At 43.1% G+C, this 26,641-nt stretch overlaps 1 protein-coding gene across 13 annotated transcripts in view; it reads left to right on the top strand.

Annotated features, from left to right (window-relative positions):
* The first annotated feature begins 8,217 nt into the window (after positions 1-8,217).
* Positions 8,218-26,641, top strand: part of NUMB (NUMB endocytic adaptor protein) — a 231,516-nt gene continuing 213,092 nt past the window's right edge. For 4 of the 13 annotated variants that reach the window (XM_053603437.1, XM_053603434.1, XM_053603440.1 and 1 more), the window contains exon 1: positions 8,234-8,328. The gene's annotated coding sequence lies outside the window, so the exon portion shown is untranslated. Of the gene's footprint in view, positions 8,329-8,528; positions 8,551-26,196; positions 26,219-26,641 lie in introns of those variants that run through there. The other 9 variants (XM_053603428.1, XM_053603432.1, XM_053603435.1 and 6 more) reach the window with 6 other exon arrangements.

The raw sequence follows: 26,641 nt of genomic DNA on the forward strand, positions 1-26,641 counted from the left end.
AAATCTGACAATGTTTGGGAACTCCACTGGAGGAGAAGGGGCCAGGGCTAGCACATCTTAGAAAATCAGTGGGGCTCTTGAAATCACAGCTGCACAGGAGGCCTTGATTCAGGAGCAGAGGTGTAAACTGTTAATATCTGTGAATATTCACTGAGCTCCAATCAATTCTGTAACACTGCAGTATAGATTGCAAGAGAAATAACTGAATCTGGAACAGTTCCAGCCTAAAGTATCCTAAGGCATTTCCTCCAGAGGATAGTTCCCTTCTGTGGGCAATACAGAAGAAAAGAATATGGATGGGAAGTGGGGGCGGGGGCAGGGGGAGAGACAGAATGAGAATGAATTTAAATGGATACCCTTTGCCTGAAAAGATAAGTTGCGAAGACTTGGATCTTTGTCTTTCTACAGTGTTTTCATTTAAGGATCATTTACATTTTTAAGAGTTGTCCCCCATCTTTCTTATATAATAATCATGGGTGAGCCCTGAGAAATAACTCAAAGCCAAAATAATGGGGTTTCCCTGATTATTATCCTCAGATTCCCTGGCCACAGGTCAACCCTCAATATGATCCTCCTTTATAAGAAAAACAGTTTGATCGCACCCTGCTGGGTCACTTTTAGCAATCTTTCTTTTTTTTTTTTTTTATTGTTGGGGATTCATTGAGGGTACAATAAGCCAGTTACACTGATTGCAATTGTTAGGTAAAGTCCCTCTTGCAATCATGTCTTAGCAATCTTTCTTTTATGTTGCAAACTGGACTCCCTTCCCCCAACTTTCTAACTGCAAAATTGATTCAGTCCCTTGGTTCTTACTGCTTCCAGTCTAGGTGTGGAAACCTCCTCTAGGGTGCCCTTATCCTATCTGTACAGCCTATGTGGAATCCCTTTCTCTCATTCTCAGTTGAAGAGTGACTCGGCAGACTACATAGTGACCAGCTTATTTTGAAAGGGATAAAGGTCACAGAGCGAAGTCCCTACTTATTCTTCCAGCACACTCTTCTCTCTCTGGTACCTGGCACAGTTTCAGACTTTCCTGCGTATAGGCGGTGCTGCCATAATTAGCCTGTCTTACTGGTTTTGAGGATAACCTTCTTGGTATAGGGTAGGCAGGAAATTAGACTAGATTTGTTGGTCATGTTTATGACCCCAAATCTAGAATTGTGCAAGTATAGGGTGCTTGTGGAAAAATGGAACAAAATATATGGAAACAAGACCATCCTGGGAAGGTTATGAGTTCATAGCATTTTCTTCTTCTTTTTTTTTTTTTTTTGTAGAGACAGAGTCTCACTTATGGCCCTCCGTAGAGTGCTGTGGCCTCACACAGCTCACAGCAACCTCCAACTCCTGGGCTTAAGCGATTCTCTTGCCTCAGCCTCCCGAGTAGCTGGGACTACAGGCGATATAGCATTTTCTTCTTAGAGACAAAAATCGAGTATCACATATTCATTAATAAAATTAATAATAAGAAATGGTCGTTGAGCATTTACTATGTGTCAGGTCCTGAATTATGTATTCTATCTCATTTATTCCTCATAAAAGGTTTCTTTCTGGGCGGCGCCTGTGGCTCAGTGAGTAGGGCGCCGGCCCCATATGCCGAACCCGGTGGCAGGTTCAAACCCAGCCCCGGACAAACTGTAACAAAAAAAATAGCCGGGCGTTGTGGCGGCCGCCTGTAGTCCCAGCTGCTCGGGAGGCTGAGGCAAGAGAATTGCGTAAGCCCGAGAGTTAGAGGTTGCTGTGAGCTGTGTGATGCCACGGCACTCTACCCGAGGGCAGTACAGTGAGACTCTGTCTCTACAAAAAAAAAAAAAAGAAAAGGTTTCTTTCTAAAAGCTAAGAGAAAACCAGTCATTTATATACTCAATAATATTAATAGTAATCATGGTTATTATATATGCCGCTAATATATAATATATGCTCGCCCTGAATTCAATATATCCTCTTATTTCATTTTCTTTTTCTAGAGACAAGGTTTTGCTATGTTGCCCAGATTGGACTCAAGTTCCTGGGTTCAAACTAGCTGGGATATATGTCTAGTTTTGTTTAATTTTTCTAGTCCTAACTAGCTGGGATATGTGCCTAGTTTTGTTTAATTTTTAAAGGAATCCTACAAGTAGGTATTATTATTCTCTTTAACCTATAGCATTAGGTTGCTTCTAAAATGGCTCCAGTGATCCTCCCTCTGGTATGTATAGTTTTGTGTAATCCTCCAGAGTGTGGGCTGGACCTAATGGCTTACTTCTGATAGAAGGTAGCAAACATGATGAGATGTCACTTCTGTGATTGGTTTACAAAAGATGGTGCCTTCTGTCTTGCTAAGACTCTCTCTTGCTCTCTTGCTTATTTTCTCTGATGCTGATCAAGTAACCTTCCAAATTGTGAGATGCTCTATGAAAAGATCTGCAAAGCAAGGCACTGCAGGAGGTCTCTGGCCAATAGCTCCTAAGGAACTAAGACCTTAGTCAAAAGCCTGTGAGGAAGTAAATCCTGCCAACAGCGATCTGAGTGAGGTGGGAAGCAAAACCAATTGAGCTTGAGATGACTGTGTAGCCCTGAGAATCTCAGAGCCAGAGAACCCAGCTGAGCTGCACCAGGATTTGTGACCCACAGAAACTAGGAGGTGATAAATGTTTTAAGCTACTAAGTTTTGGGATAATTTGTTGTGCAGCAAAAGATAGCTAATACATATCCCATTTTGCAGATGAAGAAACTGAAGCTTAGCGAGATGAATTAACTTTCCCAAAGGTCACAGAGTTGGTAAATGGCAGAGCCAGGATTTTTGGAATACATTAGGTTTACATTTCAGTTTAAGTCTACTTCCTATGAGGTTCCAAGAGATCGGAACACCGGAATTCTAGAAGGCATTCTAGTCTCTGAAATCTTTGGAGTGTAGCCATGTTTCCAGGAAACTCTTTGTGTGCACATAAAACAGGGATGGACAAAAGTTTAAATGGCTAAGTGCTTTGAGCTGGCCTACTCCCTGCTATAGAAGAATGGCTGGTCCACCCATAGATCCGGTGATAGTAACCAAGGGCTCCATTAATAGCACAATGGCAGAGCTGAGAGGTACAATCCATCCATTTTATAAACATTACCTATAATATGTAAGGTGGGTGGAGGGGGACATGCACTTTTATTTTTTTTTTATTTTACTTTTTTGCAGATGTGGTCTTGTTATGTTCTCCCAGCTGGTCTTGAGCTCCTGGCCTCAAGCAATCCTCCTGCCTCAGCCTCCTAAAGTATAGGTATGAGCCACCTTGCTGGGCTGAGTGCATTTCCTTAACCCCCATGTCACGCCACCTCCCACAGGCCTCTTCTTTTTTTTTATTGTTAAATCATGGCTGTGTACATTAGTGCAATCGCCTGTACCCATTCACACTTTTCTTGAAGATGAAAAGGAATGCATTTAATAATGAGAAGGCATATTTATTGTGGTATTTAAAAATTACATGAGCCCTAGAATTAGAAACCAAATGGTTCTGCCTCAGAGAACACCCCTTTCCATTGATTCCTCCCCACCCGCTTTTTCCTATCCATAAAACAGATCCTTGAACTTCGAAACCACAGTGCCTTTTCCAGCACGGAAAGCAGTGTGGTACTTTCCTAAAAAGAAAGTCCTCCATTTTCCACTTAATTAGTATTTGTTGGGATTAGAAAAATATCTTCTTGCAGATAGTCTCCCTTTGTTCAGTCAGAGCTTTCTGCGAGTGGTCACCTTTATGAAATCAAATGAAGACACTCTCCTTGGCTAGCTGCAAGATATCTGTTCTTCCTGGTCAGCTTTGACCCTCTGCAAGAGCAGCAGGCTGTGAGCTAAGGGAGGATTTTCAGGTAGCAGTAGAACAACAGTCCCATAGGTTGGAGCTCTGGTAAGATTTCCCTTTGAAAACCAATGGGAGAGGTTGTACTTTACTGGTGCAATTAGGCAACTTGGTGTAAAGTCCACATAGGGTGGGGTGAGGGGGGCGAGGCAGGACTCTAAGCTGGCTCAGCACTGTGACTGGGCTTTTTGATTCTTAGCTTTCCTTACCTTTTTCTCTCCTTCTCTTCTCTTTCTCTCCTGTTCGCCACACTTCTCTCCCAACTCTCGCCTTTCTTCTCCTCCTCCCTAATCTCTTCATCCATGCTAGCTTCCACCCTCAGGGATCCCTAACTCCGGAAATCACTTTTTTTTTGAGAGAGAGAGACTCACTCTGTTGACCCAGGCTAAAGTGTTGTGGCCTCATAACTCACAGCAACCTCAAAATCCTGGGCTCAAGTGATCCTCCTTGCCTCAGCCTCCCAAGTAGCTAGAACTATAGGACCTGCCTCAAGCCCAGTTCTTCTATTTTTAGTAGAGACGAGTCTTGGTCTTGCTCTGGCTGGTCCCGAACTCTTTAGATCAAGCCATCCACCTGCCCTAGCCTCCCAGAGTGCTAAAATCACCACACCCATTCACCTTTTATCAAATATTTTGGCTTTCCTCCAACTGCTAGTGGCAGGCAGCTCTGGCCCTCATCTGCTATTTGAGCGATTTTCTTCTCCACTAGTTGTTTCTCAGATCCCATTGGAATTGGAATTGCATATAGAATCCAAAGTGGGGGGGGGGGAGGAGGCTTTTTTAGCCCAGTGAGATTCCCCCTCTGGACTAAAAGAGAAATGAAAGGGGACTTGTATTTTGCTTCCTTGAAAAGTGACATAAAAAGAGCAGGACAGGCTCTGCGCCTGTGGCTCAAGCAGCTAAGGCGCCAGCCACATACACGTGAGCTGGTGGGTTCGAATCCTGCCTGGCCCGCCAAACAACAATGACAACTACAACCAAAAAATAGCAGGGTGTTGTGGTGGGCGCCCGTAGTCCCAGCTACTTGGGAGGCGGAGGCAGGAGAATCAGTTGAGTCCAGGAGTTGGAGGTTGCTGTGAGCTGTGACGCTACAGTACTCTACCCAGAACGACAGCTTGAGGCTCTGTCTCAAAAAAAAAAAAAAAGAAAGAAAGAAAGAAAGAAAGCAGGAGAAACAGTAGCATTAATATACGTGTATAGGAAAGCCCAAGGCATGCCTCATTATTCCTCAGATAAGGGGTATCACTCTGAGTCCTCCATTTTCCACTTAATTGGTATTTGTAAATATTATTTTTGCTCTTAATATACACCTGCCATCCTGGTCTTGCTCAAGTGGCTCTGAACAGATACTATCTAAACCACCTCCACAGCCAGCCATACAACACAAAGCTGCAGACACCCCGACTCCAATGTTCTTTCTTTCTAAGAGGGAGCCCTAAGAATGGTGGAGAAGCACAAAGCAAACACAGGAAAAAAAAGAGGAGCTTGGTGGAGTAATTAGATTACAGGGTTACCTTGTGCACGTAAAAGCAAAATGTAGGGGATAAGCAACAACCCCTCTAGTACTGCTGACAACAATAGCCTTCTGTTAGTTGAAAGCTTTTTCCCGAAAACCTTCCTTCATTAAGGTTTTCTCTCTTCTTCCTGGGTTGGTCATATTTATTTTACATTTCCTTTCTTAACTGACTTTCACAAAGAATAGGATATGCACTTATGATCTAAAGCATTTATGAATGCTTTTTTTAAGTGTATGAAATAAAATAAATATGATCTTCGTGACAATTTTCCATCTAGTTTTGTGGTAGTAATTTCATTGCATTCTTATACTTAGCTATCTAAGTATAAGAATGTATACTTATTCATACAGTAATATATGAATTATTTACAGTATACGCAGTCCTCCTAGCAAGGCAGGCCTAATTCTATGTTCTCTATGGCACCTAGTCACTATAGCTGTGCAAGAGCCATTATTACCCAAAGTACCATAATAATGGTCATGCTCTCCTATGACATTATTGTTTCCTATCTGCCAGGACATTGTCTTCTAACTTGCTCTAAAATTGGTAGTAGGGCACACTGCCAAGGCTAGAGACAAGAAAGCTGTTGGTGGTATATTAAAGACTATTTAATGGCACATACTGATTTTTCCTTCTCATGGGGTCATCTTCACATTTGCATGTTTCTTCATTTGTTATAGGATATTAACTTGGGCTTGCCTATGTCTTGGCTTCTGTCTTATCACGGTCAATGTCTGATCTTTCCATCAACTGAATGATTCAGACATCTCTGAAGTTATTTTGGCTTTTCCACTTTCCTTTCACAGGCTTTTTGTGAGTCATTGAATTGAATGGGAGGTTATTTCTAAATCGGAAGGTGAAGATGAGAAGAGGGGGAGGAAAGTTCCGGAAAATAAGTAGGAAAAGGCACTTTTTTGTCTTGTACAGTTACTGGAGGAATAATTTCTGCTTAGTTTGGTGATAGAAGTATGCAGTTTATTTAAACTGACTAAAAATATGGATTAGAAAATAGACAATATGTATTTTTCTAGGTAAAAAAACCATACAATTTTAAATTCCTTGTAGTTTGCTCTGCAAAGAATAGGAAGTTTGTAAAAAGAGATATAGGACAAAGAGCAGAAAGAAGAGACTGGGCAAGGTGGCTCATGCCTGTAATCCTAGCACTCAGGGAGGCTGAGGTGGGTGGATTGCCTGAGCTCACAGTTTCGAGACCAGTCCTAGCAAGAGTGTGACACGGTCAAAAAAATAATAATAATAAAATTTAAAAAAAAAATAGCCAGGCATTGCGATATGTGCCTATAGTCCCAGCTACTCAGGAGGCTGAGACAAGAGAATCGCTTGAGCCCAAGAGTTTGAGGTTGCTATGAGCTATGACTCCACAGCACTCTACCAAGGGTGACAAAGTGAGACTCTGTCTCAAAAAAAAGAAAAGAAAAGAAAAAGAAAGAAAAAAAGCAGAAAGAAGAAAGGGACAAAACACAAAATCTCCAAAGCCCAGATTCTTGGTCCTATAGGAAGTTCTAACTGTAAAGTAGTGCTTATAAGTAAAGGGAATGACTCCTTGACATTGTCTTAATTGAGTTCTAAGTGTTATATTTCATGGCCCATGGGTTTGTATATTACAGGTAGAGTTGTGAGGAAGGTACATTTAAATCCTATTTAGAAATTGAAGGATAATCAGGACAGCATTTTGTTATTTAGAAGCAGGAAAAGTGGGTAGAAAGAACAAGAAAAGCAAAAAGCTAATGATGACTATATTTCTAGGAGCACAAGAGTTTTTATAGCAACACCAGATTTCTGAAAAATGCCTACCGTGATTTGTACCCATATGAATAAATGCCATCATTTATTTATTCTTGTGCATCGTGCCAAGTGAGAAAAAACCCCGGCAATTCATTCAATGGCCCTAATTTAGACTGCTAGGGAAGAGGAGAGTTTTGGAGGGGAAGGGGAGAGAAGCTTTTAAAGTATGTAACACAGAGCTAGTAGGGCTATTTAAGAACTGCTGAACATAAAAACTAAGTGAGGGTGGATGGTGGCGGGGGAAGAATTCTTATTTCCAGAGCATCACAAGAGTATAATGTGAAAAAAAAAAAATTATAATGTGGTCTGCTTATTCTAAACTTGCTAATGGCTGCCTGGTCGCTTGGCAGGGGCCAGCTAGGAGCGGGTCTGGAAGCTAGCGAGAACTCAGCACGCCACTTAAGTTTTTTTTTGTTTTTTTCGCCACTTAAGTTTTTTAACAGTGTTTGTAATTGCAGCTAACGTTGACTGATTTCTGCTAATGAACGGTTGCGCTTTGCCCTTTAGCATGATGACTTCCTGGAAAGACGTCAAGGAACTGGGTGCATTGGGACCTCAAGAAAATAAGGGAGAATTTTAATCTATACGGATACCTTTCTTCCAGGGGTTAGAAACGTGTCTTAAACACAAACTCTGACGTTGGTGTTTTGCAAGTTCTATCTCTGTGACTAAGCAAGCAGTGATAAGTTTCTCCTTGTAGGAAGGGGGCTGCAGAAGGGGAAGAGTTTACTCCACAACAAAGAGTTAAACCCTTCTCTGGTAAACTCCGACGCGAACTAGTCTGTCTGCCTCTTCTTTGCTTTCTGCTGCGCAACCAAACTGTGTACAAGCTTAACCAACCCTGGTCGTCCCATCCCTGCCAGTTAACTTAATAGACACTTTCGGCAGCCTATCATAACTTCGAACTGCCTAAACCACCAACCAATTACAACTAAAGCTTCATTTAGGACTCTCCAGGTCCTGGAGGGGGCGAATACTGGGTCTAAGAAAAGGGGCGGTAAAGACGCGATGACGGGCGGGTATGCTAAGCCAATCAGAGCAGAGAGATGCCGCCCCCATTATCCAATGGATAGGTTGGAAGTATGAAACGGGGTGGGCCTGTTGTCATGGGGGAGGTGGTGGCGCTTGGTGGCCACTGGCTGCGGAGGTAGAGGCAGTGGTGCTGGAGTTGGTCGGGGGCAGAGGCAGGTGAGTGTTGGTAACCCGATCCTGAGATCTAGGGGCCGTCGCAGGGCGGAAACTCCAGCTCAGTACTCCGGAGGCGGAGGCCGGAGGAAGGGGGCCTGGACAGCGGGCCGGGTCGGGGCCAGGGCCAGGGCGGAGGCGGGGGCGGCGGCGGTGGCGAGTTTGCGCTGAGTGGGCTGGTGGGTGAATGGTCCCGCTTGTGGTAGTGAATTTCGCGTGAGGAAGGTAGGCTGGGGCCCGACCCACACGGGTCAGGCCGAGAGGTCCCTTGGGACGTCCAGCTGCTCCGTTCTGGGGCACTGACTGGCGGCTGGCTGGGATGTGAGGGGTTAGGTCCCTGAGGAGACGGAAGCGGCCGGGGTTCCAGAAAGCGGGGTGACTTGTAGCGACCAGGTCTGATGGCAGGGTGACTCAAGAATAGCCAAGACATCTTGGGTGCCAGGGAGAAGGGGAACTCGGGAAGCTCGGGAGCGGCCCGTATTGAGAAAGAAGGCGGGCCGGGGGGTAACTGGGAGTGGCCCGGTTCGGAGAGAGAAGGAAGGTGGGAATGCCGAGGGCGGCCGGAGTCTACGGTGACAGAGAGCAGCCTTGGCCGGACTTGAGGCGTCTGAGGAAAGGCTTGGAAGGGTTGGGGACCCTCCTGAGAAGGGCTGCTGTCCAAGGGAGGAAGGGCTCCTGGGGAGACGAAGAGCGGAGGGTCTTTGGAGGGTCCGCCCGGGGAGACCTTGAACAGCTTGGAGGAGGAACCGGAGCTCCCTACCTCCTATAGTTGGCCTGGTTTGATGATGCCGGAGGGACCAGGAAAGAAGTCCTCGAGGACTAATTGGGGTGAGGGTCCGGCATTGGAGTGGAAGTTCTCTCATTTGAGAAGAGTGAAGCAAAATGGGACGGAGGTAGGCTGAGGTGGGAGGGGAGACATAACCCTTTTAGGAAGGGAGCCATAGATTGAGGGAATGAGAAAGTTGCTGGGGAGAGAGGAGTGGTCTTGTGCAAATTGTCAGGGACTGTAGTTAAGAGAAATTAACAGCGGAGCCATCAATTGGTTCAGAGGTCTCCAGAAATAGAAGAAACTTCAGTTTTGTAATTAATACTAAAATGCCATCTAGGACCAGAGATACGGTCCTTAAAGGCAAGGTAAAGTGACTTGGATTCCAGGGTTTTGGAAAAAAAATGTTTGAAGATGAGGGCAATAATATTAAGGTGCGGAATTTGAGAGGAAAATGGGGAGGAGTAGCTGAAGTATAAGAGTAAAACTGAGGACTTGATCAGAAAGAATAGTGAAGAGAAAAAGCTTTCCCTGATGAAGTGAAAAGTTTGAATTCTAGCTCCACCACTTAGCTTAGACAACTTCTCTGTGTAGTTTCCTTATCTGTATAAGAGATACTAACAGTTTCTACTTCATAGGTTTTTTTTTCTCGCGAGTTAATATTTGTAGAGCTTTTAGAGTAGTGACTGGCACATAGTAAGCACTGTGTATTGGATTGTTAAATTGAGGATAAAGACCTGAGTTCTTTAATGAGATAGTTCTCAAATAGCTCACATCAGAATCACCTGGAGGGCTTGGCCTGGGGTTTCTGATTCAGTAGGTCTGGGGTGGGGCCCAAGATTTTGTATTTGTTTGGTGTGAAGATTATGTTGGTTAGGGGACCATACTTTAAGAACCACTTGCTCTTATGAAAACTGTAATAATGTAGCAACTTTAAAATACCTGCCAAATCTGCTAAAGAAACAGGTAGAGGCAAATTGCAAAATAAGATTCTGTTATAAAGGCGATCCCTTCTTAAGCCTATGTTTTTCAAAATAGGGATCATGATTTATTAGTAATTCACAAAATTAATGTTGTGGTTGACCAGGAGCATTGAAAATAAAATGTATAATTCTTTTGTTTTCAATTTCATTAATCTCTGATTTAACTTTGGATATTTCTTTTCTTCTGCTGGGTTTATGCTTAGATTGTTCTTCTTTTTCCAGTTCCAGCAGATGGCTTGTGAGTTTGATCCCTGTGAATCGATTTGGCTTTAATTTTGGATAAATTAAATAAATTGGATTTATTACAATGTATTATAAATTACATAAATTGGATTTAATTTTGACCAAAGTACATTATTTAAACATACATTTTTAAATCAACTTATGTTGTTTAGGATGTTGCATCTTCATTATAAGTGACATAAGTTTGTAATTTCCCCTTTATAATAATATATTTTCTTCAATTTTTATATCAGGTGTACCCAGATCAAGTAGAATGATTTTGAAGTATTTCTTCTTTTTCTGTTTTCTGTAAGATTCGGCATGATCTGCTTTTCGAAATTATCTGTTACTTTTATTTATAAATATTATCTATTTTTTGAGACTTAAAAAAAATAAGTTAATTGGATGACTCCATACTGAACCTCAGAGTCAAAGCATTCTATAATAGACATACTCTTATCTGACAATGTGAATGTTACTTTCGTTGCATTATTATATTATTGCTTAATATTTCAATGTAGCAATTGTCTGATTCCTTTTCTGAATGATTTATGTTCGTTTGTTCTTTACGAGGTTTTTGTTTCTAGTCCTTATTTTAAACGTGGTTATTATTAAAATTTAAGCCTTTTTTGTGAAGGCAAAAAAATGGAAACCTAATAAACACATGTATATGTGAAAAAATGTGGAACAGAATTGACTAGCTGTGCACTTGATAAAGAAAAGTATTGTTTTGGGAAACTTTTCTCACACATGTATATAGTTTGTCACAATGTAAAATGTATTTCCTTATAGTCAAAAAAGTTTGGAAAATAGTTTTCAGCCATTCAGTGCAACAGAAGCAACCCTCCAGTATCTAGGGATTGAGTTTATTATTTATTTATTTTTCTTCTTTTTATCGTGATACATTCCAGTAAATTAATTCAAGTGGTGGTACATTGCATTAAATTTCTTCAGTTTCTGATTTGTCCTCTTTTGCGTTTGTCTTATCAAGTAATGTATTATTCCTCTGACACTGTGGAACTTTTCAGGATATTGAGAATCTTTGGCATGGAGACTTAAGGGAATTTGAGGCAGAGAAAATGGTGTTTTTCAGATGTGATCCAGTTTTATTTCACAAAAGTTTTCATGTTCTTTTTATTTTTTTGGAGACAGAGTCTCACTTTGTCGCCCTCAGTAGAGTAATGTGGTGTCACAGCTCACAGCAACTTCCAGCTCTTGGGCTTAGGTGATTATCTTGCCTCAGCCTCCTGAGTAGCTAGGACTACAGGTGGCCCGCCACAATGCCTGGCTATTTTTTTGTTGCAGTTTGGCTGGGGCTGGGTTTGAACCTGCCACCCTCAGGATATGAGTCTGGTGCCCTACTCACTGAGCCACAGGTGCTGCCCACTCTTTTTTTTTTTTTAACCTCTGTAAAAAAACGAAGTATACACAGATATATTGACAGTAAACAACTAACACTGAAACAGACTGGCCTGAGAACATTTCATGTCCAGAAAATAAAATAAGGAGCCTTTCCCAAAAAGTGAAAAGATATTTCCTTTTTAGACAGTGGAAGTGTTTTGTGGTCTTATAGTAACACAAACATATAATATTAAGACATTTTGTAAGGGAACTGGATATTTCTAGGTTTTTTGTAAAGAAAAGAAGTAGTGATAATACTTGACAGCAAAATGCACCTGGGGTAGAGGTTTAACTAACTAAGTAAATTATTAAGCAGAAGGTTTTGTTTTGATGATTTATTTCCCTTGAGAATGAACTGGATATGGTATATGTAAGTTGTTGAGGAACCTAAATGTAATCTACAATACTTATTTCAAGCTACATTAAGAATATATATATATTCTTAACACAAAAAATACACACACACACACAAACTGCTGTCCAGAAAGTATTCAGCTGTGTACTATGAAAAATAGAGGAGTACATGGCTGGATACTTTCTGGACAGCCCTTGTGTATGTTTTGTGCTGCTCTTGGTTTGATTCTTTTTCTTCTGTTGAAAGCTAGATGGTTTAGAAGGAGTTGTTTTAGATCTGTTTATGGATTTAAGAACAGAGAAAGCAGTATTGAAAACTGAGAGATCCTTACTCTCTTTAAAATCTTTAATCCAAGGGATTATATAACCCTTTCATTAATGTTTTATGAAATTGTGAAGAAACTGTTGATGTAGCTTTGTATCAGGATTTTTGAATTATTTTTTCTTTCTTAAAAATCATTCTTAGTTTTATTTCAGATTTTTACATTTCTTTAAAATTTTTATTTTTGTTTAGAAGACTACAAAACATAATCATTGCACATTTGAGTTCAAAAGAAGAAGCAGTCTTTTCACAAAACGAGTTTACTGATTTTTTCTAGGACAAAATAATTCCAAGGATTTAAGCTTTTTATTCCTTGGTTTCATTGGTTTGTTTTTGTTTTTGTGTTGTTGTTTTTTTTTTTTTTTCCTATTCTTTTTTTAAGAGACAAGGTCACTGTTGGGCAGGCTGCAGTGTATTGGTGTGATACCCTCCTATCTCAGCCTCTGGAGTAGCTAGTATTATAGGCATGGGCCAACACAACCAGCTAATTTTTTTTTTGAGACAGTGTCACTATGTCTTCAGTAGAGTGGTGTGGCCACACAGCTCACAGCAACCTCAAACTCTTGGGCTTAAGAAATTCTCTTGCCTCAGCCTCCCAAGTAGCTGGGACTACAGGCACCTACCACAACACCCGGCTATCTTTTGGTTGTAGTTGTCATTGTTGTTTGGCAGGCCTGGGCTGGATTTGAACCCACCAGCTCCAATGTATGTGGCTGGTGCCCTAGCCACTGAACTACAGGTGCTGAGCCACAACCAGCTAATTTTTACATTTTTTTCTTTCTTTTTTTTTTGCAGTTTTTGGCTGGGGCTGGGCTTGAACCCGCCACCTCTGGCATATGGGGCCTGCGCCCCTATTCCTTTAAGCCACAGGTGCCACCCTAATTTTTACATTTTTAAAAAATAATTGTTTGGGATTCATTGAGAGTACAAACAATTGGGTTTCACTGATTGCATCTGTTAGATAAAGTCCTTTTTATAATTCATAATTGTGTCGCTCCCCCAAGAGGTGTGTTATACACCATCATCCTCCCACCCTTTCCTCCTCCCCTCTCCCGCATTCCCCTAACCCACCCCTTGTATAAATCAGCTCATCTACTGCCTTTATATTAGAATTGAGTACATTGGATTCTTGCTTCTCCATTCTTGTAATTTTAAAATTGTTTTGCAGAAACAGAACTTAATATTGTCCAGGTTGGTCTCAACTCCTGGCCTCAAGTGATCCTCCCAGAGCTGGGACAGTGGTTCTTTAAGTCATTATACATTTATGCAGATCATACATTTCCATGCCAAATGATGGAAGAAAATAAAATTTTAATTGAGTGTGGGAAAAATATTAAAGTTCATTCTTCATAATTGCAAACATTGAGCAGTTTGATTACTCTTACTTTTAATGAATGGACTTTATTCAGTTTATTTATTTATTTATTTATTTATTTTTTTGTAGAGACAGAGTTTTACTTTATTGCCCTCGGTAGAGTGCCGTGGTGTCACACAGCTCACAGCAACCTCCAACTCCTGGGCTTAGGTGATTCTCCTGCCTCAGCCTCCCGAGTAGCTGGGACTACAGGTGTCCACCACAACGCCCAGCTATTTTTTTGTTGCAGTTTGGCCGGGGTTGGGTTTGAACCCGCCACCCTCCGTATATGGGGCCGGCGTCCTGCTCACTGAGCCACAGGCGCCACCCTTATTCAGTTGATTTATTATTCATCTGATCATACTAATCTATGAATGGCTTTGATTGCTCAAATCATTTTACTGTGGGATTTGTTAATCTACAGTTGAATAAATGCTGGTTGTTTGTTTATTTTTATCTCTTTAAGTGTGTCATCTGTTAAGGGCCAGCTTCAGTGAACTTGTAGAGTTGGACTAATTGGAGCAAGTTGAATGAATGGAAGGGAAAGAATTAAGAGACTATCACATCCGACACTTTTTGTTTGTTGCTTTTGTTTGAGACTGAGTCTCACTGTGTTGCTCTAGGCTAGAGTACCCTGCTGTCAACCTGGCTCACAGCAACTGCAAACTCCTGGGTTCCAGTGATTCTCCTGGCTCAGCCTCCTGAGTAGCTGTGTCTACTGGCATCTGCTGCAATGTCCGGTTTATTTTTTCTATTTTTTTTTTTTTTTTGAGACAGCCTCAAGCTGTTGCCCTGGGTATGTCGTCCTGGGTAGAGTGCTGTAAAATCACAGCTCACAGCAACCTCCAACTCCTGGGCTCAAGCGATTCTCCTGTCTCTGCCTCCCAAGTAGCTGGGACTACAGGCACCCGCCAGAACGCCCGGCTATTTTTTGGTTGCAGCTGTCATTGTTGTTTGGCAGGCCCGGGCTGGATTTGAACCCGCCAGGTCAGGTATATGTGGCTGGTGTCTTAGCTGCTTGAGCCACAGGCACTGAGCCTATTTTTTCTTTCTTTTTTTTGCAGTTTTTGGCTGGGGCTGGGTTTGAACCCACTACCTCCAGCATATGGGGCCGGCACCCTACCCCTTTGAGCCACAGGCGCCACCCAAGAGCCTATTTTTTCTATTTTCTTTTTTCTTTTTTTTGTTTTTTTGTAGAGACAGAGTCTCATTGTACCACCCTCGGTAGAGTGCCGTGGGCGTCACACGGCTCACAGCAACCTCCAGCTCTTGGGCTTACGTGATTCTCTTGCCTCAGCCTCCCGAGCAGCTGGGACTACAGGCGCCCGCCACAACGCCCGGCTATATTTTTTCTATTTTCAATAGAGACGGGGTCTTTCTCTTGCTCAGGCTGGTCTCTAACGACTGAGCTCAGGGGATCCTCCCATCTAGGCCTCTCAGGGTACTAGGAATACAGGCTTGAGCCATTGTACCCAGCCATTAAATGGTGGTTTTTAAATACCAAAAAAACCATGCTATGCTAGTGAGACTCAATTTTACATATCAAAGTTTATTCTGGTAAGTGATTTTAGGAGGTGGAAGCTGAGCGGGGCACCTTGGCTCAGTCCTATATCCTCGCACTCTGGGAGGGGAGGCCGAGGCAGGTGGATTGCCTGACCTCACAGGTTTGAGACTAGCCTGAGCAAGAGGGAGACCCCCATCTCTAAAAATAGCTGTGTGTTGTGTCGGGTGCCTGTAGTCCCAGCTACTCAGTAGGCTGAGGCAAAAGAATTGTTTGAGCCCGAGAGTTGGAGGTTGCTGTGAGTTATGATGCTGAGGTACTCTACTGAGGGCAACAAAGTGAGACTGTGTCTCAAAAAAAGAAAAAAGAAAGACTTCCTTTATCAGAAAAGGTCCTTTGGAAAATGGTACCATCTTTTTAAAAAGTACTTTATATAATAAAGTGCTGGAAAACCTACATTTAATTTTGAACCTGCCAAAATACATCTACTATGTTTAATACATTTTAATTTCTGCAAATAGATCTCAAATTCTGCTAATTTCTTTATTTCTTTTTTATCTGTCGCCCACGCTGGAGCACAGTCTCAAACTTCTGGGCTCAAGCAATCCTTCCACCTCAAGACTCTTCCCAAAGCACTGTTATTACAGTCATGAGCTACTGTACCTGGCCCAGAATTCTGCCAATTTCTGAATTCTGACTTAGGTTTCCTTGATAGGGCTGGGGAGAAATGAAGAAATATAAGATACCAAAAGTTTTTCTTGCTATCTTATTTTTTAATCTTGACATTATGATAAATGCTTTAGTTGCAAAGAAAATTTGTTTTAGTAATATATGAATTTCATCATAAGAGGTAGAAATACTTTATAAGACTTTAGAGTGACTGTTCATGTATGAGACACAGGTAGTGATGAATAGGATGTCATTAAATACTAAGTTCAATATTGCTGTATATTTTGGAGAATATAAAATATGTCTTTGGAAATTGAGGCAAATGAAGGATCAAAACTAAGGGAGAATGAGATTACTGACATGTGCTTAAGGAGGAGTCTGCAGGATCTGCAGGGAGTGTGTCTAGAGAAGTGAGTGGTTCTTGGCAGTTTTCCTGGAGTGACATATGTAAAGGAGGATGATTCTATTTGCAACATTCTCCCATGGACTAGAACTTCTTTTCCTGCAATTCCTGTTGCTTGTTACAACTCTCCCTTTGTTTTCTTCCATTTGAGAAAGCATGTCAGAATGCAAGTAAATAGACTTGAGAATTGCTAGTCCTAGGATGAGAACCTGGGAAAGACCAGGTGGATTTGAAGAAGGCTTGATATCTCCTGGGGAAAGGTCCCCAGGAACCTTAACTAAGCCAACCCTTTCCACTTGTCTTCTGAAGTGGAGTATGTGATGGGGAGGAGACCCCCCCCAGGTGCCTTTAGTCATCTTAAGTAAGGGGCTGCTATATTAGTAATTCATGATCAGTGACTTCCTCTTCTACTGATCAAAACCCTGTTTCTCCCTGCTGATTTGCTGATACCTTCCATTCTTTTTTTTTTTTTGTAGAGACAGTGTCTCACTGTACAGCCCTCAGGTAGAGTGCCGTGGCGTCACACGGCTCACAGCAACCTCTAACTCTTGGGCTTACATGATTCTCTTGCCTCAGCCTCCCGAGCAGCTGGGACTACAGGCGCGCACCACAATGCCCGGCTATTTTTCTGTTGCAGTTTGGCTGGGGCTGGGTCTGAACCCGCCACCCTCGGCATATGGGGCCGGCGCCCTACTCACTGAGCCACAGGTGCTGCCACCTTCCATTCTTTTAACCAGGATCAAAGTCTTGAATTCTGATTAGACAGCAAAACCTTAATTATGGTACCTTGGTTATATTAAGGTATATATAGTTAATTTTGAAAATGATCATTATCAGATTTTTTCAGTTAGAGAAGAGAGAAAAATTTGTAGAATACTGCTTGGCTCTGAATCAAGGTAGAGTTAGGGAAGCCAAGAATACAGAAATTGGCTAAATTTATAGCTTTTTTGTGTGTGTTTGATATGAGATCTGTCTATGTTGCCTAGGCTGGCCTTGTACACTTGAGCCCAGGAGGTCCTCCTGCCTCGGTCTCCTGAGTAGCTAGGATTATAGGCACTTGCCACAGGGCCTGGTTTAAATTCATAACTTTAAGATTGATCTTAGTGGCTCACCGCCTTTAGCTCAAGTGGCTAAGGCACCAGCCACATATACCAGAGCTGGTGGGTTTGGATCCAGCCGGGGCCTGCCAAACAATAATGACAACTGTAACCAAAAATTAGCCAGGCGTTGTGGCGGGCCTGCAGTCCTAGCTACTTGGGAGGCTGAGGCAAAAGAATCACTTAAGCCCAGGAGTTGGAGGTTGCTGTGAGCTGTGATGCCAGGGCACTCTACCCAGGCGGCAGCTTGAGGCTCTGTCTTAAAAAAAAAAAAAAAAAAGATTGATCTTAGTTACCTTCAACATGGAAAGGTAAAACTTGGTGATACTTTCACCCTAGTCAGCTGTATACATGAACATCTCAACTACATTTCATTTACATCATTTAGAAAATTTACAAAGCCACCCTAAGCAAGACTGAGACCCTGTCTCTACTAAAAATAGAAAAACTATGGTGGGTGCCTGCAGTCCCATCTAGCTACTTGAGAGGCTGAAGGAAGAGCATTGTTTGAGCCTAAAAGTTAAGAGGTTCCTGGGAGCTATGATGCATGGCACTGTGCCCAGGGTGACAGAATGAGACTCTGCCTCAAAAAATAAATTTTTTTAAATTTAGGTTTATATACCTAATTTTATTCTCTTTTATTTTTTTTCCTTTATCAGGCCCAGGTGAAGTTTGAACTCACCACTCCTCATCTTCAAAGCTGGGACTCTAACCACTGAACTACAGTACCCATCTCTCTCTCTCTCCATACTTGATCTTAGCCAAAAGGCCGAGAAGCGATCTCTTTTTCTTTTTTTTTTTTTTTTTTTGCTTTTTTTTGGCCAGGGCTTGGTTTGAACCCGCCACCTCCGGCATATGGGACCGGCGCCCTACTCCTTGAGCCACAGGCGCCGCCCTCTCTTTTTCTTTTTAAGAGACAGGGTCTTGCTCTGTTGCCCATTCTTTTTTTTTTTTTTTCCTGTTAAGAGTCTCAAGCTGTCGCCCTGGGTAGAGTGCTGTGGTGTCGTAGCTCGCAGCAACCTCCAACTCGGGCTCAAGCATTCCTCTTGCCTCAGTTTTTTCTATTTTTATTTTTTTATTGAGAGAGTCTCACTTTGTTGCCCTCAGTAGAGTGCTGTGACATCATAGCTCACACAACCTCAAACTCTTGGGCTTAAGTTTGGGACTACAGGTGCCCACCACAATGCCCAGCTATTTTTAGAGACAGGGTCTAGCTCTTGCTCAGGCTGGTCTTGAACTCGTGAGCTCAGGCAGTTCTCCTACCTCAGCCTCCCAGAGTGCTAGGATTACAGGCGTGAGCCACTGTGCCCAGCTTCTTGCCCATTCTAGAGTACTGTGGCATCATCATAGCTCACTCTTGGGCTCAAGTGATCCTCCTATGTCAGCCTGTGGAGTAGCTGGCAGTAGAGGCATAGACTACCATGTCCTGCTAATTTTTCTGTTTTTTGTAGAGACAGTGTCACTGTCTTGCTCAGGCTAGTCTAGCACTTCTGACCTTAAGCTTCCAGCCTCAGCCTCCCAAAGTGCTGGAATTGCAGGTGCAAGCTAATATGCCCAGCTTAATTTCTTCAAATATAACCAGCTTGTTATAAGGAATTTTAGCCCTTAGTATTCTTTAATCAAAATATTGGGTGCCGTGGTGTATGCCTTTTATCCCAGCTACTTGAGGCTGGGGCTGGAAGGTCAGTTGAGTCCAGGAGTTTTGAGACCAGCATGGACAACAAAGTTGAGACACCATCTCATTCTGTTTTTTTTTTTTTTTTTGTTTTTGAGATAGAGTCTCACTATGTCGCCTTTGGTAGAGTGCTGTAGCATTACAACTCACAGCAACCTTAAACTCTTGGGCTTAAGTGATTTACTTGCTTCAGCCTCCCAAGCAGCTGGGACTACAGGTGCCCACCACAATGCCCAGCTATTTTCTTGTTGCATTTGTCATTGTTGTTTAGCTGGCCTAGGCTGGGCTCAAACCTGCCAGCCTCAGTGTATGTGGCTGGTGTCATAACCACTGTGCTACGGGCTCCGAGCCATACACCATCTCATTTTTTTTTTTTTTTTTTGAAACAGAGTCTCATTTTATCACCCTTGGTAGAGTGCTGTAATGTCACAGCTCACAGCAACCTCCAGCTCTTGGGCTTAAGTGATTCTCTTGCCTCAGCCTCCAGAGTAGCTGGGACTACAGGCACCTGCCACAATGCCTGGCTATTTTTTTTTTTTGTTGTCGCAGTTTGGCCGGGGCTGGGTTTGAACCCATTACTCTTGGTATATGGGGCCGGCGCCCTACTCACTGAGCCATAGGCACCGCCCACCATCTCATTTTTAAGTTGAAACAAAACTTTTTTTCAACCTAGGATCTCACAGAACCATAGAGTAGCTGAAGATGACAAAAGTATTCTTGTGGGTGGCGCCTGTGGCTCAAGGAGTAGGGTGCCAGTCCCGTATGCCGGAGGTGGCGGGTTCAAACCCAGCCCCGGCCAAAAAAAACCACAAAAAAAAAAAAGTATTCTTGTAACTGTTATGAAATTGGAAAAGGCATCATTTGTGTCCAGGGGAACCATGATAGAATGGACAAAATCCAAATTATTTATTTATTTAGCTTTTCATCTGTTAACTTGGTATTACTTTATTTTTTCGAGACAGGTTCTTGCTCTGTTGCTTGGACTGGGGTTTGAGCTTCTCTGCTCAAGCTATCCTCTTGTGTCAGCATCCCAAGTATCGAAGACTACAGGTGTGGGCCACCACACTTGTCTAATTTTAATTTTTTTTGTAGAAACAGGGTCTCACTATATTGCTCAGGCTGGTCTTGAACTCCTGGCCTCAACCAATCCTCCTGCCTTGGGTCTCCCAAAGTGCTGGGATTACAGGCATGAACTACCTCGCTCAGCCTATAAATTATATCATTATATGACCATGTATTTGAATCCTGACTCCCATCATTAATTTACTAATTGGGCAGTTTGTTAAACCTCTTTTTTTTTTTGATACAGAGTCTCAGTCTGGCATCATTGTAGCTCACAGCAACCTCAAACTTTTGGGCTCAAAAGATCCTCCTGCTTCAGCCTCCCAAGTAGCTGGGACTGCAAGCACTTGCCACAATGCCCAGCTAGTTTTTCTATTTTTAGTAGAGATGGGGTGTGTGTGTGTGTCTCGATTTTGCTCAGGCTGGTCTTGAACTCCTGAGCTCAAGCAGTCCACTTACTTCGGCCTCCCAGAGTGCTAGGATTACAGGTGTGAGCCACTGCGCCTGGCCTATTACACATCTCTTACATTCAGTTTTGTCATCCATAAAATGAGCTTATGCTATCCTCATTAGGTCAATGGTGAGAAGTAAATGAAAAGCATGTTGTATAGTGTCTTGCCTATAGTGGGTACTCAACACGTGGTAATTGCTAATTATTTTTTATTTTAATTTAATTTTTTTTTTTTTTTTTGAGACAGTCTCACTTGGTCACCCTCAGTAGAGTGCCATGGTGTGATAGCTCACAGCAACCTCAAACTCTTGAGCTCAAGCAATCCTCTTGCCTCAATCTCCTAAGTAGCTGGGACTACAGGTGCCGACCACAATGCCTGGCTATTTTTTAGAGATGGGATCTTGCTCTTGCTCAGGCTGGTCTAGAACTTGTGAGCTCAGGCAATCTGCCCGCCTTGGCCTCCCAAGTGCTGGGATTATAGACATGATCCACCATGCCCAGTGGTAATTGTTAATTATTGATAATTATAACAATATTAGATCTATTATAGAATTCTCTTTCTAGGATGGACTAATATTCCAGGTATATGAATATAAACAATGTGGCAGTTAGGAAAACCAGAATTGACTTTTAAAACTTTACATATGTTTTTTTTTTTTTGTGGTTTTTGGCCGGGGCTGGGTTTGAACCCTCCACCTCCGGCATATGGGACCGGCGCCCTATTCCTTGAGCCACAGGCGCCGCCCACTTTACATATGTTTTTTTTTTTTTTGCAGTTTTTGGCCGGGGATGGGTTTGAACCCGCCACCTCCAGCATATGGGGCTGGTGCCCTACTCCGTTGAGCCACAGGCGCCACCCTTTACATATGTTTTAAACATCACTTTAGTTTGTTTTTGTGGTTGGTTTAGTGTGGTGGATTAATACTAAAACATGGGATAATTGAAGCTAATAGTTTGTTGTGTGGTTACAGGCTGTGTGTCTAGCATGTTACAGTCTGCCCTCCTTATCTGTGGGTTTCATATCCTCATTTCAGCCAACTGTAAGTTGAAAATATTTTGGGGGGAAAAACCAATAAAATAACAATACAACAATAAAAACTAATACAAATAAACACAGTATAACAATTGTTTAGATGGCATTTATGTTATATTAGGTATTATAATTTAGCCAGGAGTTTGAGGCTGCAGTGAGCTGTTGTCAGACCTGTGAATAGCTGCCACTACACTCCAACCCTGGCATAAAAAAAAGGTTTTGAAATGTTAAGTAACCTAGAGATGATTTAAAATGTATAGAATATGCATCAATTATATGCAAATACTTTCTCTTAGTATTTACGGGGAATTGGTTCCAGGACCTGCCCCCTCCATACCTAAATCTCTAGTCCCTTATATAAAATGATGTGGTAGTTGCATATAACCTAGGCACGTTCTTCACATTCTTCTAGATACTTTAAATCATTTTTTAACATGTAAAAACTCTTTGTAGGGGCAGTGCCTGTGGCTCAAAGGAGTAGGGCACCAGCCCCATATGCTGGAGGGGGCTGGTTCAAACCCAGCCCCGGCCAAAAACTGCAAAAAAAAAAAAGCCCTCTTTGTAAATATCTTTGTAAATAGTTGTTATGCTATATTGTTGAGGGAATAATGACAAGGAAAGAAAGGTTTTTGTTTTTGTTTTTGTTTTTGTTTTAGTTTTTAGAGGCAGAGTCTTACTCTGTTGCCCAGGCAAGGAGCCATGGTGTCAGCCTAGCTCACAGCAACCTTAGACTCCTGGGTTGAAGTGATTGTATTGCCTCAGCCTCCCACGTAGTTGGGACTACAGTTGTCTGCCACAATGCCTGGCTAATTTTTCTATTTTTAGTAGAGACAGGGTCTTGATCTTGCTTAGGCTGGTCGTTTTTTTTTTTTTTTGGCCGGGGCTGGGTTTGAACCCAGCACCTCCGGTATATGGGGCTAGCACACTACTCCTTTGAGCCACAGGCGCCGCCTGGGGCTGGTCTTTTTTCTTTTGAGACAGAGCCTCAAGCTGTCGCCCTGGGTAGAGTGCTGTGGCATTACAGCTCATAGCAACCTCCAACTCCTGGGCTCAAGCGATTTTCCTGCCTCTGCCTCCCTAGTAGCTGGGACTACAGGCACCCACCACAACACCCGACTATGTTTTGGTTGCAGCTGCCATTGTTGTTTGGTGGGCCTGGGCTAGATTTGAACCCGCTAGCTCAGGTGTATGTGGCTGGCGCCTTAGCTGCTTGAGCCACAGGCGCTGAACCTCAGGTTGGTCTTGAACTTCTATAATAGGCTCACGCCTATAATCCTAATGCTCTGGGAGGCTGAGGCAGGAGGATCCCATCCCTGAGATCCATGCCTAGCCGGATAAAGTCTTTTATAACCATCCATTTTTTTCCTCAAATATTTTCTGTCCAAGATTGGTTGAATCCATGGATGCCAAATCAGCAGATGCAGAGGACTGACTGTACTATGTAATTTATATGTAAGGAACTGGGGTATCTATGAATTTTGATTTTCAAGGAGCCCTGGAACAAATACCCTGCAGATACTGAGGGATGACTATACCTGGTACCAAATACACATGAGTTTTTGTCAACAGTGGAAACCATTAACCCCACTACTAGAGAAAACAATTGAACATTATTTATTGATTTTGTTATTTATTTATTTTTTGAGATAGAGTCTCATGTTGCCTTTGGTAGAGTGCCATGGCGTTACAGCTCACAGCAACCTGAAACTCTTGGGCTTAAGAGATTCTTTTGCCTCAGCCTCCCAAGTAGCTGAGACTACAGGTGTCTGCCACAACGCCTGGCTATTTTTTGTTGTTGTTGTAGTTGTCATTGTTGTTTGGAAGGCCCGGGCTGGGTTCGAACCTGCCCCCCTCAGGTGGCTGGCACGCCAAGCCTTTTTTTTTTTTCTTTTTAGAGATAGGCTTTCACTGCATCATCCAGGCTGATCTGGAACTGTTTGTTTATTTTTTGAGACAGAGGCTCACTTTGTCACCCTCGGTAGAGTGCTGTGGTGTCATAGCTCACAACAGCCTCAAACTCTTAGGCACAAGCAATCCTCTCACCTCAGCCTCCTGAGTAACTGGGACTACAGGCACAAACCATAGCGCCTGGCTTTTTTTTTTTTGTAACACAGAGTCTCACTTTATCGCCCTCAGTAGAGTGCTGTGGCCTCACACAGCTCACAGCAACCTCCAACTCCTGGGCCCAGGTGAGTCTCCTGTGTGAGACTCCTGAGTAGCTGGGTCTACAGGTGCCTGCCTCGAGGCCTGGCCATTATTTTGTTGCAGTTTGGCTGGGGCTGGGTTTGAACCCTCCACCCTTGGCATATGGGACCAGCGCCCTACTCACTGAGCCATAGGTGCTGCCCAGTGCCTGGCTATTTTTAGAGACAAGGTCTTGCTCTTGCTTTTGCTCTTGCTCAGGATGGTCTTGAACTCCTAGGTTCATGCAATTCACCTGCCTTGGCCTCTCAGAGTGCTAGGATTACAGGTGTGAGCACCCAGCCTGGTCTGGAACTCCTGTGCTCAAATGATCCTCCCACCTCAGTCTTCTGAGTAGCTGGGACTGCAGGCAAAATAATTTTTGAGTGATTAAAGAGTTAATTTTGAATATTATTTTTGGTGGTATGAAGGAATGATATTTCCTGTAACAGTGAAGTCTTTCTTACTCTTGCAAGGCCAGTCCTGAATGCTATATTGAAAATATTCGGGCCCAGCACCCATAACACAGTGGTTGCAGCTCCAGCCACATACGCTGGGGCTGGTGGGTTTGAAACTGGCCTGGGCCTGCTAAACAACGACAACGGCAACAAAAATAATAGCTGGGTGTTGTGGCAGGCACCTGTAGTCCCAGGTACTTGGGAGGTTGAGGCAAGAGAATCTCTTAAGCCTAAGAGTTTGAGGTTGCAGTGAGCTAAGATGCCACGGCACTCTACTGAGGGCGACATAGTGAGACTCTGCCTCAAAAAAACAAAAAAAAAGAAAAGAAAGAAAATATTGGCAGGCAAATGAACTGTAAGTGTTCGTTTTTGTGACTAATCTCAATTTCTAAAAATACTAACATTAACATGTTATATCAGATGCTGTTCATTTTTTTATTTTTTTTGTAGAGACAGAGTCTCACTGTACCGCCCTCAGGTAGAGTGCCGTGGCGTCACACGGCTCACAGCAACCTCTTAACTCTTGGGCTTACGCGATCTCTTGCCTCAGCCTCCCGAGCAGCTGGGACTACAGGCGCCTGCCACAACGCCTGGCTATTTTTTGGTTGCAGTTTGGCCAGGGCTGGGCTTGAACCCACCACCCTCGGCATATGGGGCTGGCGCCCTACTCATTGAGCCACAGGCGCCGCCGATGCTGTTCATTTTTAAATGGTATCTTTCTGTAACATTCTAGACTAGTTTAAGAAACCATACAGTTAGTATTTTGTCATATTGAGGATTTTTTGTTTGTTTGTTTTGCAAGACTCTGTCTCTAGGTAAGAGTGCTTTGGTGTCATAGCTCACAGCAACCTCAAACTCTTGGTCCCAAGTGATTCTCCCAAGTAATTGGGACCACAAGTGCCCACCACAATGCCTGGCTATTTTTAGGGATGAGGTTTCCTTCTGGCTCAGGCTGGTCTTGAATCTGTGAACTCAGGCAATCCACCCACCTAAACTTCCCAAAGTGCTTGGATTACAGGTGTGAGCCACTGACTCGGCCTATATTGAGGTTTTTTTTTAGATACAGCGTCTCAAGCTGTTGCCCTGGGTAGAGTGCTGTGGTGTCACAGCTCACAGCAATCTCAAACTCTTGGGCTTAAACAATTCTCTTGTTTCAGCCTCCCAAGTAGCTGGGACTACAGAAGCCCGCCATAAGCCCGGCTAGTTTTTTTTTTTTGGTTGTAGTTGTCATTGTTTGGTGGGCCCTGGCTGGATTCGAACCTGCCAGCTCTGGTGTACATGGCTGGTGCCCTAGCTGCTAAGCTATAGGCACTGAGCCATATTGAGGATTTTTTTTTTTTTTTTTTTTGTAGAGACAGAGTCTCACTGTACCACCCTTGGGTAGAGTGCCATGACGTCACACGGCTCACAGCAACCTCTAACTCTTGGGCTTACGCGATTCTCTTGCCTCAGCCTCCCGAGCAGCTGGGACTACAGGCGCCCGCCACAACGCCCGGCCATTTTTTGGTTGCAGTTTGGCTGGGGTTGGGTTTGAACCCGCCACCTTCAGCATAGGGGTCCGGCGCCCTACTCATTGAGCCACAGGCGCCACCCCATATTGAGGATTTTTTAAAAAGTTATTTTGTGATACTAAATTTCTTCAGAAAGTTGGAAATTTTTTTGCAGTCCTAACTATCTTTTCTGCTGTTCTCTGATGTACATAAATGTACTGATGCATCGGGGACTAGCAGTTTATGACATCAACTAAAGGAGATGGTATAGTAAAATCAACTTCTATTTCCTGAATTCGAATTCAGCTGTACTTCTTTATTTTTTTTTTAATTTTTTTGCAGTTTTAGCCAGGGCTGGGTTTGAACCCACCACCTCACCAGTGCCCTACTCCTTTGAGCCACAGGCGCCGCCCTCAGCTGTAGGGCAGCTTAACTCTTAGCTTCAGTTTTCTCATCTGCAAAGTCACTTTGGTGAGTATATAAGATAATCCACATAACATTAAACAACTAATGCTTAGCTAACAGTAAACGCTCAGTAAACGTTAGTTGCTCGTGTAAGGATTCAGCATTTTTTTTTTTTTTTTTTTTGTAGAGACAGAGTCTCTCACTTTATGGCCCTCGGTAGAGTGCCGTGGCCTCACACAGCTCACAGCAACCTCCAACTCCTGGGCTTAAGCGATTCTCTTGCCTCAGCCTCCCAAGTAGCTGGGACGACAGGCGCCTGCCACAACGCCCGGCTATTTGGGTTTTTTTGCAGTTCAGCCGGGGCCGGGTTTGAACCCGCCACCCTTGGTATATGGGGCCGGCGCCTTACCGACTGAGCCACAGGCGCCGCCTAGGATTCAGCATTTTTAATGAAGCAGATAGGAGGTAGAAGCTTTTTTGGGATTTTTT

Source organism: Nycticebus coucang, chromosome 9 (genome assembly GCF_027406575.1).
Source record: "Nycticebus coucang isolate mNycCou1 chromosome 9, mNycCou1.pri, whole genome shotgun sequence".
Lineage (NCBI taxonomy): Eukaryota > Metazoa > Chordata > Mammalia > Primates > Lorisidae > Nycticebus > Nycticebus coucang.